This window comes from Rhipicephalus sanguineus, chromosome 1, assembly GCF_013339695.2.
Source record: "Rhipicephalus sanguineus isolate Rsan-2018 chromosome 1, BIME_Rsan_1.4, whole genome shotgun sequence".
NCBI classification, from domain to species: Eukaryota; Metazoa; Arthropoda; class Arachnida; order Ixodida; family Ixodidae; genus Rhipicephalus; species Rhipicephalus sanguineus.
In genome coordinates this window covers 317,045,277-317,059,147 of record NC_051176.1, presented here as the reverse complement: position 1 = coordinate 317,059,147, position 13,871 = coordinate 317,045,277, and positions in this window count along the sequence as shown.

The window sequence follows — 13,871 nt, the reverse complement described above, 5'->3', positions numbered from 1 at the left end:
AGTACCAAACGTTAACCACATCCTACGAAAGCACCATAACATCCTCATGCAGAGCGACCGTCTCAAAAACATATTTTCTTAATCGCCACGGGTAGTGTACCGTCGCTCGAGAAACTTGCACAATATGTTGACTTCATCTGTGTTAACCCCTGCTGTCCATTCAGGTTGCCACCCATGTGGCAAACCACGTTGCAAGCTGTGCGCGCACATGATCACCTCCATTTCAGCCCAGAGTTCGGCCTCAAATTTTTCAATTAAAATTAAAGGTGATTACGACTGCGATACAAGTAACTGTGTGTACCTCCTTCAGTGCTCCGTCTGCAAACTTCAGTACATAGGCCAGACATCGACACCCTTCAGATTGCGGTTCAATAATCACAAGGCAGATGTCACAACTTTTCCTAACCTGCCTTTATCTAAGCACCTGAATACAACAGGGCACTCACTCGATCACCTGACGGCAACCATATTGGAATCTGGTTTTAAATCTCACCACGAACGGGAAGTGCGCGCATCATTTCTCATCTACAAGTTTAAAGCATTATCATGCGGCATTAACGAAAGCGCAGGAAAGCTTACCTTCCTGCACACGTAAGAGTTAAGCTACGGGATCACTCTGTCACGGACAATGCTAAATTCCATATGTCACGTATCTGCCACTTTCACCAGTTACCACCCTGTTACCCATGTTTTTGTTGTATTTCATTTTCATGAGTGCCATGTATCACAGTTTCACTTAGGTGTCTCATTATCAGCATTGCCAGACTTTTTCGCACATGCTTTTTTTAGATTGCTGTTCTCGTTGCTTTACACCTGTTTCTTGTTAGTTCCTTTAGCGCATTGTTGTTTGCTGTTTACACATGTTTCTTGTTAGTTCATCGAGTCCTTTTCACGCATTGTACTTAAATGTCATCGCTGTACATAATCACCCATGTTATCACTTTTTTTTTCGTGACAGTGATGAAAAAATTCCCTTTGTTACTGCGCCCACTTCGCCGTATATAATTTTTGTCATGTATGCATGTTAATATTACACCGCACTTTTACCTATGCTGTTTTTTCTGATGCATGTGCGATATTAGATACTGCTTAGACACGTGTTTGGGGGGCCCCCCGTGTATATATAAGCGACACATTTAACGTATGCATTGTATTCCCTGACGAAGGCCGGACCCCGGCCGAAACGTTGGAACAATAAAAATTTTCGTACGTTCGTTCGCTCAAGCCAATTTTTATTATTCACTGGATCCACTGAAACCACTTGCCTGATATATATATATATATATATATATATATATATATATATACGGGACATGCCGGCGACGCCGACGGCAAAAGTCAGCCGAGAGTGTCCATATAATTGCTATAGCAATAAAAGAAAGACAAAAGCACAGTAACAACAGTCTTTCAGTCCGCGTGTCGTTCCTCTTTCTTTTAAGCGAGGGAATTGCATCGAATTTAAGTAATTCCAACTAGGCCAGCAAATCAACTCAAGAATAATAAGTCAAAAGCTGTCGATGCCTCACCAAACACGAAAACTGACCGTCTGCGTCGGCGGCGTCAACACGAGTGATGCGAAAAATCATCATCACGTGATGACGTCACCATGACATCACAGATTGCCAAATTATGTGCCGTCATCATGAAGCCACTATGACGCCAATATGACATCACATAACGTGATGTGATCACATGACATCGTCGCTTGGCTTTGCCTCCGTGATTGGTGGGCCGCTCACGGAGGCAGTTATTACCGGCAATGCAAAGACCCAGCCTGCAGGGGACGCTCATCGGCGTACCTGCCTAAAGTCACTGTAACGGGAAAAGTACCGCGTTCGTTTTCTCTTCGTCGCCACGCCCTTTCGGCGGCTTCGCCACATAAAGGGTCCAGCTCGCTCGCCTCGCTAGTGTCTCCCGGCCGCCGATGCACAACGCTTTGGAGGGCGATTGTTCTTATAGCCTCAGAAAATTGTGCAGGAACATGACAACATGCCGTATCGTTTTCCCACTTCATCACAAGCATGTCGAAGCATCCAAGAATGCCTGGGTGCTACGCTTTTGGGTGCAGCAACCGGTGGGAAACGGGCAAAGCCCTCTCTGCTATTCCCAGCCGGAAAAAAGGATGCCAAGCGACGGGCTGTGTGGCTGCACAGAATACGCCGGGAAAAAGTTGCAACAGGGTGGCTACTTGTTCCCACGACTGACACCCGCCTTTGTGAGCGTTTCATTGAGTATACGAGAATGTTGTTTCGGGGAATGTTTGCGTCTCTCCTGCACTAGTGCAGTTTCTTTCGCGTGGTCGCCACAGAAGGTTCATGCACAATAACATTGCCGGGCAACTGTTATTTATGTTTGGCGTAAAATTAACGCCGTTGGGCTCACATATAACGATCAGCGCGCCATGAAAACTGACTGCTACAGATTCGTATTGCGTGACGTGATTGCATGACGAACATAGAAACAGGTCGTAACACCCAAATAATGGCACGCATGTCATGTAAGGCATTATTTACATGTCATGCTCATGATGCTGTCGCTGCCGGTTCGCTGGCTTAATATGCACCAAAATCGGTATTGCGTGACGTGGCGGTATGACGAACGTAACTAGCAGGTGGTAACGTGAAAATAATGGCACGCATCTCTTGGTAGGCATGATTTACATGCCATGGTCATGGTGCACTCGTGGCCGGTTCGTTGACTTGATATGCATCAAAACGGACATTGCGTGACGTGATTGTACCGCGAACATAAATAACAGGTGGTAACATGAAAATAATGGCACGCATATCATTTAAGGCATGATTTACGTGTTACCACCTGTCACTAACGTTCGTCATACAGAAATATCTCGTCATATCAATTTTGTTATATATTCATATCATTAAACGACCGCGAGCGCCTCGCGACATATGATGTAAATCATGTTTTACATGGCATGTCTGTCATGATTTGCACGTTATAACCAGTAACATGTTCGTCATACACTGTTGGCACGCCATATCAATTTTGGCGTTATCAAGCTAGCGAAGCGGCCGCGTGCGCACCATGAGCGTGGCATGTAAATCATGCCGTATATGGCATGCATGTCATTATTTTCTTGTTATCACCTGTAATTTATATTCATCATACAGTCATGTTATGCCACACCAAATTTGGTGTACATCCCATTAACGGAACGGCCAGGAGAGCACTAAGTCGTGGGCGGCTAGATAGATAGATAGATAGATAGATAGATAGATAGATAGATAGATAGATAGATAGATAGATAGATAGATAGATAGATAGATAGATAGATAGATAGATAGATAGATACGTTGAAAGTCGCAGAAGTTCTAATGCTTCGCATTTAATAAATGCCGACAGCCGAGCGCGTAAATGCGGTGCAGTTCGCATTTCTTTATCGCGTTCGTACGCGTGCGTGCGCGTGTTGGAATGTGAAAACTGCCGCTATTTCTTTCCTAGCCAGTTAGGGAACAACGGTATGCTTCATTCGGGGCTGCAAAAGAGCACGCAATGCGTAAAACATAAGTTACTGCGCGTGAAATCAGCACCGCGCCGCCGCAGCGTCGGATACGCTGGACCAAGTATGGCGTGGGGAAGGACGGTCGCGGTACTTTTCCCGTTCCAGTGACTTTCTACCTGCCATACACGGCCCGCGTCCCAAAAGAACGCGAGAAATGTACCAGTGCGATGCAGCGAACGCGCATCGGCGTGCCTGCTATATGCGGTCCGCGTCCAGCAAGAATGATTCACGAGGCGCGTGTGCGGACCGGTGTCAAAGTAGCGTATCAGGTGTGCGCTAGTGCTCTCTCTCTGGCCTTCGCAGGTCATCTCGTCTGGTGTGTGCTCTCGCGATATGAACGCGCGTCTCTACGTCCTGTTTGTCAAAACTATTATAGGTATTTAAATTAAACGTGTCTTGTATAGCCGTACGTGTTAACCGTCGCGAGAGTCCTTTTTCTGCGCCAGCCTCTGCCCCTCCTCACAGTACAAACCAAGTGTGGCGCAGAAAGCTTGCAATGCCTCCGACGCTGGAGACAGTGTGAAAACACGTTAGGGGCAGAAAACTGTCGGAAGGGGGCAAGATCAATACATCGAATCAAAGGAAGAAGGTCTTCGAGTCGTCTTGGGTGAATGCAAAAGGGACCCTGTGAGTTTTTAATCGGAGAGTAGATTTATTTGTTGTACCGAGCTTAAAAGCGTTTCGATTTTCGGGGCCCTTTGGAATAACAGCGCATGCAAATGATAGTTCACGAGGAGCGCGCATGAAAGACGAAGACTGAGAACACAGCGCGAGGTCTCTGTGTCTTTGTCTTCCGTGCGCGCTTGCCGTGGAGATGTGGCAACTAGCCCACTTTTCCGCATTGTTGCAGACAAGCAGTGATTTTCTGGCGCGAAAGTAAAATACTGCTTACTTTTTATTTCTATAAAGCCGAGAGCAGCTAAACAACTAAGTGTACGGGGAGCTGCATCTATAAGAACAATCACGACGCAGTTGCGGACACTGCACACTCACCTTAAAGGGGCTTTTAACCTACGAATAGCTTCACTAAAGGAGTTAATTGCCTCACGAATGGACAGCAGCAAACATTTTTATAATCCGTCAAATACGAGCTAGAGAGATTTGTCGCACGCTGTCATTGCTTTCTCTCTTCTCAAAGAACGCGCTGGGAGCTAAGCAAGGAGGGATGGCACGGGGGAAAAAAAGTCGCGTTACATGGCATTCATGAGTTTGAGCACTTCTTTTTTTAACACGAAAGTGTTTTATGCCGGGGTCCACCAAGACTCCAGTAACCTATTTCCGTCACGAAAACGACGTTGAAAAAATTTACACGATCAGATGGCAAAGAAAAAAAGTTCCGTCAACGGGCGTTCCGACGAAAAAAAGTTCCGACAACAATACATGCCGGGCACGCTATCCACTGCGCCACGGTCACAGACTCTCGAGGCTTTACAAACGCGCTTTTTACATCTACCACTCTCCAGGTCGGCGGGGTGGTGTTGCCCTCTGGGAGCGGCAAAGTAAAGTAATTCATCATTAGTGTGGCCTTCGCGAATAGCACCCGCAACGCGTTACACGTCCGTCCCATTCGGCGCGTTTTCAATAGAAGTTCCATTTTGTCAATGCCTTAACACACCGCGAGGTGGCGACCTTAGCGCAAGCGTCGTAAAGCGTCGGCCTCCGCTCATAGCATCACGCTAATCCAAACCAAAAATAGCTCCACAACGCGCGCCTACCTGACCTGGCTGTAACACCGCGTTGCCCGCTCACGCGCTCGCCCCGAGAAAAATCGCGGCCGGGCTACCGGGGCGGCACGACGCGCTTTGCGCTTCCCTCTAGTCCGGCCGTGGTGTTCAATCACATTTTAACATGCCACAGGATGGCGACCAAGTTCTGCGTCCAATATGCGACGCTCTTCTGGCTATCACACCTCGTTCTCTGATTACGCCTTCACCGTTAACTACTACAGCTACCACAAGAGTGTTTAATCATTTAACATGGACGTTAGTCGTCGGAATGGAGGCGTACCACCAATCATCAAAGTGGGTGCATCCACGTTAAACGGTGCTATAGCTGCCAGACATCAATGTACATTGTGCAAACTCTCTTATATCAATGTACAGTGAACATTCAGTTACTGCTGCAAGGACACGCTTTACTTTCGTGTTATTCCGATTCCTATGACGGAGGGATCAACCTTTTTTTTTCTTTGAACGCGCAGCTAACGTTCAGTGAGATCGCGAGAGCGCGCGGGGGCACGTGGCGGCCTCCCGCGGCAGGCGCAGTAACTATGCAGCCAACGGTGCTCAAATCAGCCAATGGCCGTGCATTTGCGTATATGGGGTGGTAATTTCAGTATATGGTATCATTTGTAACGAGAAGAGGGAGCGATTTTTGGCTGAATTTGAGAATTGATCGTAAATTCCAGGCCACGTGCTGTGCTATAAAATTTGACTCCCGTGTCCTCAGGAGCCTCGACTACCAATCCGCAGTGTTTTCTGAACATGCTGAAAAAATGTTGCAGTGTCCTTTTAACGAATATCAGAGGCACTGACAATGCGTGTTATCAAAGACGCAACGTGCGTTGTGCTTAGAGTAAAGGGCTTGACAAGTACAATCAAACAGCTTGAAGTGGTAAAATATACTTGAACAGGTAATGCCACTGGAGCCATTTTGTTCTACAATTTTTCATCACTAGCGTAAGCTAAGGTCTGTATAAAACACCGAATCTCCCAGCTTTCATTTGATTATGTCGACTGATAAAAATATCTAGGTTTCTGGTAGACTGCAGGGTTGAGCAAAAGTCAATGGAAATAATTTTTGTATTATTCGTGTTTAATAATGTCGAAATTAACACACTAGTGCCAAGCTCAGACAAGTCCCTTATGTGCCTGATAATGGCTACTGTTAAACATCTGCTGATCATGACGACAGTTGCCCCATCAGAGCCGTCTCAAGTTTTTAGACCTCTGCCTCACGTTTTCAAGGGCTCACGTGTGTTGGATGTAAGAACCGCGTAGCCAGAAACCATTCCAGCCCTTTAAGTCCACCCACACCAATTCGGTGAAGAGAGCCATAATCAGCTCCTGTCTGAACAATGCGTTCAGTAAGGCGTGCAAGCACGGTATGGACCGAAGCTTCAATGCGCAGGTGTCTCGCCAGAGGTCAGCCGGTTACCCCATGATATGATTATGGCTGTGGCTGTTGCTTTTCGGAGGACGCAGAAAAAAGCTGCGGCGGCTTCGCATGAAGGAAATCATGGTGACAATCACGAGAACCACGCGGCCTAGAAAAAATGGCGGTGATTCCTTGCTTGCACGGCATAATCTTAAAAAGATTGGTGCAAAAGTACAGGTGGTCATGTCTGCGCCTGAAAAACTGTCGAAACACTGCATCGCCACAAGCCCATTTATACCCAAAAAGGAAAAATGCGGCGTAAAACACCGAAACAAGTATGTTGACTACCACGAAGGAAGTCGTGTACAAGTTGCGACTCTCGTGTGGACGAGCTTACATTGGGCAAACAGGTCGGTGTCCTAACCACCGCCTGCGTGAGCACGCGAACAGGGTGGAAGGGGGCTGCGATGGAAATTTGGCCATTCATTGCCACGAGTGTGGGTGCAAACCGTTGTATCAACAGTGTACTGCAGTTTTTCATGACGGGGATCAGCGCACGCGAGAGATTGTGGAGGCAGCCATAATGCAACAGGAGGGCAGCAACTGCGTGAGCATGACGTCAGTTTCATTGACACAGAAGGAAATGGCCTTCTTGGAAGGAACACTACATTTGGGGGAGTTAGTAGCTGATGCGTGCTGACACACTGCACACCTGTGTCATTGGTGTTTTTGTTTTGTCATAGCCATATATATATATATATATATATATATATATATATATATATATATATATATATATATATATATATATATATATATATATCTGTTTCGTCTGTTTCGTCCGTTGTCTGAGAAAATTTTGCGCGAGAAGTGTTGATCATGGAGTACAAACTAGCTCGAACGCACACCTTGTTGAGAATAGAAAAGTCATGCGATTATGGTAGACCTGCTCAAGAAACCGGAATAGTTACACAACAGCTTGTTTATTTATGTGGTAGTGTGACGTTGCTATCCGCACATGTTTTACTGATCGCGGTTTGCCACTTGAAGAATGCTGGCGGACTTTTGACACTGTGGCGACGTGCGACCGCGCAGACCGCGAGGTCCCGCGGCATCCCGACCGAGCAAGACCGACACGACACCGATGTCTCCATGCTAGGTTTATTCTCCAACGCTAGCCCGCAATGAGCGTGTGCCCCGTGACACCTCTGCTATGGAGAAAGCGCGAATGTAGCCGTCGTTTGCATGCCATGCCGCTGTTGCTGCAACAAGTGACAAAGGGGATCCACGGCTTCAGCATCAAACACAATGCCTGCAATGTAGCCAGTAACACTGCCGCCAACATATGGTGACAGAGAAGGCTCAGTCTCCCCTTCATTTCTTTCAGGCAGCTCATAAACGTGCAGGTGATTCCCACTACCAACCGATCATAGCTATTTTATAGTATGAAGGCCAAAACCTAATACTATTTTGGCGTAACTTCGCGCGAAACGCCTTCCCTGAAGACTTTCCCGGCCAGCTTGTGCTATTTACAGCGCTATAGGGAGGCATTGTTTCAGGAAAAAGGAAAAAAAAAGCTGCAATAACGTCGAAGTCTGGGTCAGTTGGTACATGACGCTGAGGCAAAAACCAGTCAAAAAAGACGCCGGACAAGGGGAAGAAGAGACACACACAAGGACTGGACTAGCAACTGTGAAGTTGCTAGTCCAGTCCACAACTGCTAGTCCAGTCCTTGTGTGTGTCTCTTCTTCCCCTTGCCCGGCATCTTTTTTGACTGGTTTTTGCCTCGAGAAAAAAAAGCTGGCCCGCCAACAGCAATCGAGTGGTCGCACATTCGCTTCCGGGACAAGGCCGGCGACTTCCAGCGTCTTCACGCACGCCCGCGCGCTCGATGTAGGGTGCCTCGATGTGTGCGCCTCCTCCGCTACAAGGTGGAGACATTGCTTTTGTGGGCACCATATTGGTTCAAACGTTCCCATTCGCTCGGACTGCCTAGCATGCAGCGATGGAGCGCTTCCCGTAAAATGCGTGGAAATTAGGCTCCGTTTATTCCTTTCTGACGGTAGGGCTTGCGCACATATTGTTGGTAACCAATAGGTTAGGCATTTATTATTAGACGCGAAGCAGAAAAAGAGATGCTGGCGGCGGCGAGTCAAGACGTGCTCGCGTCGGCTACCGCATTTTGCCAACTTTTGTAGTATCTTGTCGTCCAGTGTCCATGTTTAGCTGTGCAAATATTTTCCGTAGAGTTCTAAGGGCCACGTGGATACCTCTTTTGCCGCAGTGAGTGATTTTTCGCCCTTGTACGGACATTTGTGTACCTCCGTCGGCGGCGTCTCACCTAACGAGTCCTTTGGAGACCAGGCCTAGGCCTAGCTCATCTAGGCCACCCAGCCGGCCTCAGGGGAAGCTCAGTGCCACTCGTCCGTTACAATGATGGAATATCAAGTAGAGGGAGAAAATATTTCTCCGGAGGAAGTCACTCAAGACCAGGGATGGCAAACTGCCCAGGCAGCACAGCACATTGGTCCAATATTGTTTATACGTTGGCAAACGATGGCCCAATGATGGCCCATACAAACCACTATAAAACCAATGTTGGCAAGCCAGCCTACAAGGATGCCAATAATGGTCCATCTTTGCCAGCCAACATACAATATTGGTCGTGCCATTCTTTGAGGTTGGCAACAACGGTCCATGGTTGCCGATGTACATACAATATTGGCAGAACCAGGCCGTATGGATGGCAATATTGGGCCAGCTTATCCGTTGGTAAAACAATATTGGTTAAGTAATGGCAGTAGATCGCATATATTGTCCAGTCAATCTGACTGGTTAAACAATATTGGACGGCCAATGCTACGCGCCGGACAATATTGTCCAGACTTACACGTTGTCGCTCCAATGTCTTAAACACTGGCAAGCATATGCATGATATATCGGCAAGAATGTTTTTTTTTCCCTTTTACCATCACTGAGTGAAGGTTAGCCTGAATCGAGCCACCACCTGCGCATGCACGCTAATATGAAAATCACTTTCTCCGGCATCCAGCGCACCTCAAAGAAGATTTCTGGTTACTTATCACATTGCTTTATTCTACAAATATTCTACAAAAGCCCCGCGTTACACGGCGGCGAAGGCATCACGCCGTCCAACTGGGAGGCTGCATGTTTTTACTAGCCCCGGACTCGAGAACAGCTATGGGCCGTCCAACGGGCCCGCGACGCAAAAGAGACTTGGTATTTCTGTTCCGACGTGGGAGCGGCCCGGTCGAGTCCTAATCCGAAACGTGCTCTGAACCCATTCCTTATTACGTATAACAACGCGATTGTAGATGACGACCCCGCATTTCTGAAAGCCAGCAGCCGTTTCGGCCGTCCGCGAGTGCCGTTTTCGCTCCTTTGCATCGCATATTTGCGGCGCTTCGCGCTCGGCGCGTTCCGAGGTTCGTCCGAATTAACCCGGTTGCGCCCCAATATGACCGAATTAACGAGAGTTCGGTGCCATTAAACAATAAAAATGCTTGGCGGGACCAGAGAACACGTTGTAATTGCCTGATTTTCCGAAATAATTATTGTGGAATTAACGAGCTCTTACTGTATAAATATGGCAAAAACAGTCCATTGCTGTCAGTCAACAAACAAAACTGGAAATTCCATTCTATAAGAAAGGGAACATTAGCGCACACAGGGTCTTGATTTTTAAGTTGGCATTTAGTGTGGCACAAAATATATCAAACGGTTGGACAAAATTTGTTTTAGAGATGTTGAGCAATGTTTACATAAGTACCAAGTTTTCAAGTGAGTTTCGCGCTGCTGGAAATACATCTATGAGAAAGGAAACACAACACATCTCACTTTGCAATGCTTGTTAAAAGTTAATTGTGTGATATAGCCAGCGTACACAACGCAACTGTATAAAAAAAAACCCTGCCTTTACATTGATTGAAGCTATAGAATTCCAGTCTGCTTCGCAATGGGCCTGTGCGCTGGTGCGCCTTTAGCGCACGCGCACCGAAATTTTTCTGACGGCTTTATTAGCGGCGAACAATCAAAACATTTCATGTCACTTCAACCACACCACGCATTTTTGTGTTTGCTACACGACTGGTTGGATTACAGGATTGTAACTTCTTTGTGTGCGTGCTACAACGACGTGCTGTCCAAGACTACAGTATCGCCCGCGGAATCTCCAGATGAGCGATGAGTTATGTTTGCACTCTCAACGCTTCATTCAACCAGACGTGTTCACTTCGAACAAATGTTCTCGGTGATCGGGAGGCCGGAGAAGCAGCGCGACGCCATGTTTTGCTCAGGAATTTTACATCATCTCCTCCCGGCAGTTGCGCGGGGGTGGCTGGTCATAAAACACTTGTCACTTGACGGCTGCTCCGCCCACGACGGTTCAAACGTGGCTCCGGGCTTTCAATGCCTTAGAAAACGAGAGGGTGGGGGTGAGGAGATCGCGGGAGACGACGGCACCTCGGAAGATGCGTACGCGTTTCGGCCCCTTCTGGCCGGCGGCTATTCTTCGTCAGTCAGTGGTGGTTACTTTCCCTCGTTCGGGCTCCAAGCATCGGCGGGCGCCGCGCGCGCGCCCCTCAGTATTCAGTCAAGAGTCATCGGGAAAAAACGAAGTCGGATATCGAGACAGGATGCCGCGATTCTATGGATACGGAGATTCGACGACGATGCCACAGTGAGAAGGCAGCTGTCCTGTTCTTCATCGGACTTGATTGTTTTGACTATTGAAGAGCGATCCGCAGATGAGCGCCGATGTGTCCTGACAAATCGCAAACTTTCCGCCGGATTTTTGTGTACATATCGCGTTCAGTAAGTCGTTTCGTTCCTTAGTCGCATGTTACTTTCCGTGTTTTTCGTACGTGAAATATGTGCTGCGTTTATTAACGTATACATTACCGCGTACTTTCTCTAAAATTGTTACTTTGTGAATACCCATGTGGTGGGCTTTGCTGTGCGCGTCGAAGCAAGTTAGTTAAGTCCTCGCCCTTAGCGATGTTTCAGCATTTGCGTTTGTTGTTTTGTTCTTTTATCGCGTTGTCGTGCGCCAGCTAAATATCCGTTTTTGATTTGCCCTTCGCCGCTCGTTTCGCGCAAAGAAATGATGGATCTGTAACACACAAATTTTCATTAGTTTTGAAGTTGTTGCAGTCTTTCAAGCTCTTGCCGCAGTTACCTTTTAATTAACAAATAGGCTATGAACATTCCGGTAGTTCAAGATGGTTATAGATTTCATCTGTGTCGAATGTCTATTCGCATGTAGATGGTCATTTATTTCATTTTGCATTACGCTTCGCTTTTCACTCATTTCCTTTTGAACCTTCGGTGAACTGACAACTTAAATAAGCGCTAACAGGGAGGCTGTGTGTGTTTGTGAGTGGTCCCGTTTCCGCGATTTCTAATATAGGAGCGTTATTCAAGGTAATTAGTGTAGGTTCTGTGCAAGCGGTCAGCAGAACAAAGCGTGAAATGCGAAATTATTTTCAATACTTGCAGTATCTTTGCCATATGTATACATGCAGAATAAAGTTGTGTGTACTCTCAGCTTTTCTACGCTGATTATCCCTGCTGCTTGCCAAAAAGCAAAAGCGTGGGCAACATGCATTTATTTACGTGCACAAAAATCTACCTCATGTTAAACTACACATTCAGTGAAAAATGTCGTAAAGATGTTGACATAGCCAACAAAAAGGCTGGCAAGAACCAGTGTGAAACGCTGAAAAAGAAAGAACGATGGTGCAGCCAACGATAAAGGCTGGCAAAAAACATTGGAGCTGCCAATGTTTATACAATGTTGGCGATACGTACGACGAACAATGTTGGCTACAGCCATCCTTGCCATTATTGGCGATATGTTGGACGGATAATGTTGGCTCCAGCCATCCTTGCCATTATTGGAAAATCATTGGCATCCAATATTGGACCAATGCACATTTAGGTGTAGCAAACCCCCAAAAGCCAACGCAGGACCAATATTTCTGCCAATGTTTACCAACGTTGTTCCGAGATTGGTCCAATGCCGGCGTGCTGCCTGGGTGCGGGCGCCAGAAGAGTTAGCGCCAAATCGCGGGGAGCTGACCCTAACGCCGCGGCAACGCTTTCGGCGTCCCGTGGCGACAAGCCTAGCGGCGCAGCGCTGAAGTCAAAGATTATTAGGGCAAGCCGAATGCCGGTTCTTCCCAAAGAAGACGCCAAAATCGTCATTAGACCAAGAGGTGGACTGAATATCTCCAAAATCGGAGCGGCTGCGGTGGCTGACGTTACACTTGCAGCCGCCGGCATCAGCCCTGATGAGCTCTCTGTCACGGATTCGGGTGGTTGCGAACGATGGATTCAGGCCGGACTGTGTAAACGGCACAAGACATTTATTAAACACACGCACGGCACTCTAGAATATGAAAATATGTGCAACAAATACCAGTAACTTCAAAAGCCAACTAAACCTACACACAAACAACACTACAAACTAAACCGTCCTAAATAAAGTCAGGCAGCTCTACAGCGCTGTACCCTTAATGCTACTCATGTCTCGGGTTGACCTTCATGATAAAATGGGCTGGTGTCACTTGGACCAGCTGATGCGCCTCTCGTCAATGTCCGGGATCGGTCGCGTTGTGTGCCAGTTCGGTGATCTCGGCGTCTTGCCGACCGTTGCCGTCCTTGCCGCTGCCGAATCGTCGTCCGTCGTCATCATCACATGACGTCGTCGCTCCCGTGGCGGAGGCCTCCGACATTAGGCCTAGCGGCGGTCGCTGATGCCCAGTGCTAAGAGCCGACGTGGCCCACCGGGAACTGTCTTCGGCGGCTTGCTTCGAAGGGGCTTGCGCCAGGAACGTCGGTGATGGCTGAGCGCGGTTGCTGCATCCCGAGCAGCCTCACTCGAAGCGGGCCGAGTTTCCGGCCACCTCTCGGGATGCCCGCGTCACAGGCGGCCGAGTCGAGCTGCTGCCGCTCCCGTCGCCAGTGCGCTTGCTGGCGTGACAACCTTCCCCTGCCAAGCCCACGTTGGCAATGCCAGCACGTCGTTGCTTGCGTCCCGATCACAGCTCGCATCACTTGCCTTGGGCTTGTCTACGTTATGGTGCGCGCGATCGCGACGTTTCGAAAGTTCCGAAAGTTTCGTCATCGTCTTCCTTCTTGTGAAGGGCTCTTACTCATGACACTCTCACAAGACACTCTCTGCCCGAACTGACAGCAAAACATCATGATGGCCAGCACTCCTAGACGGGAA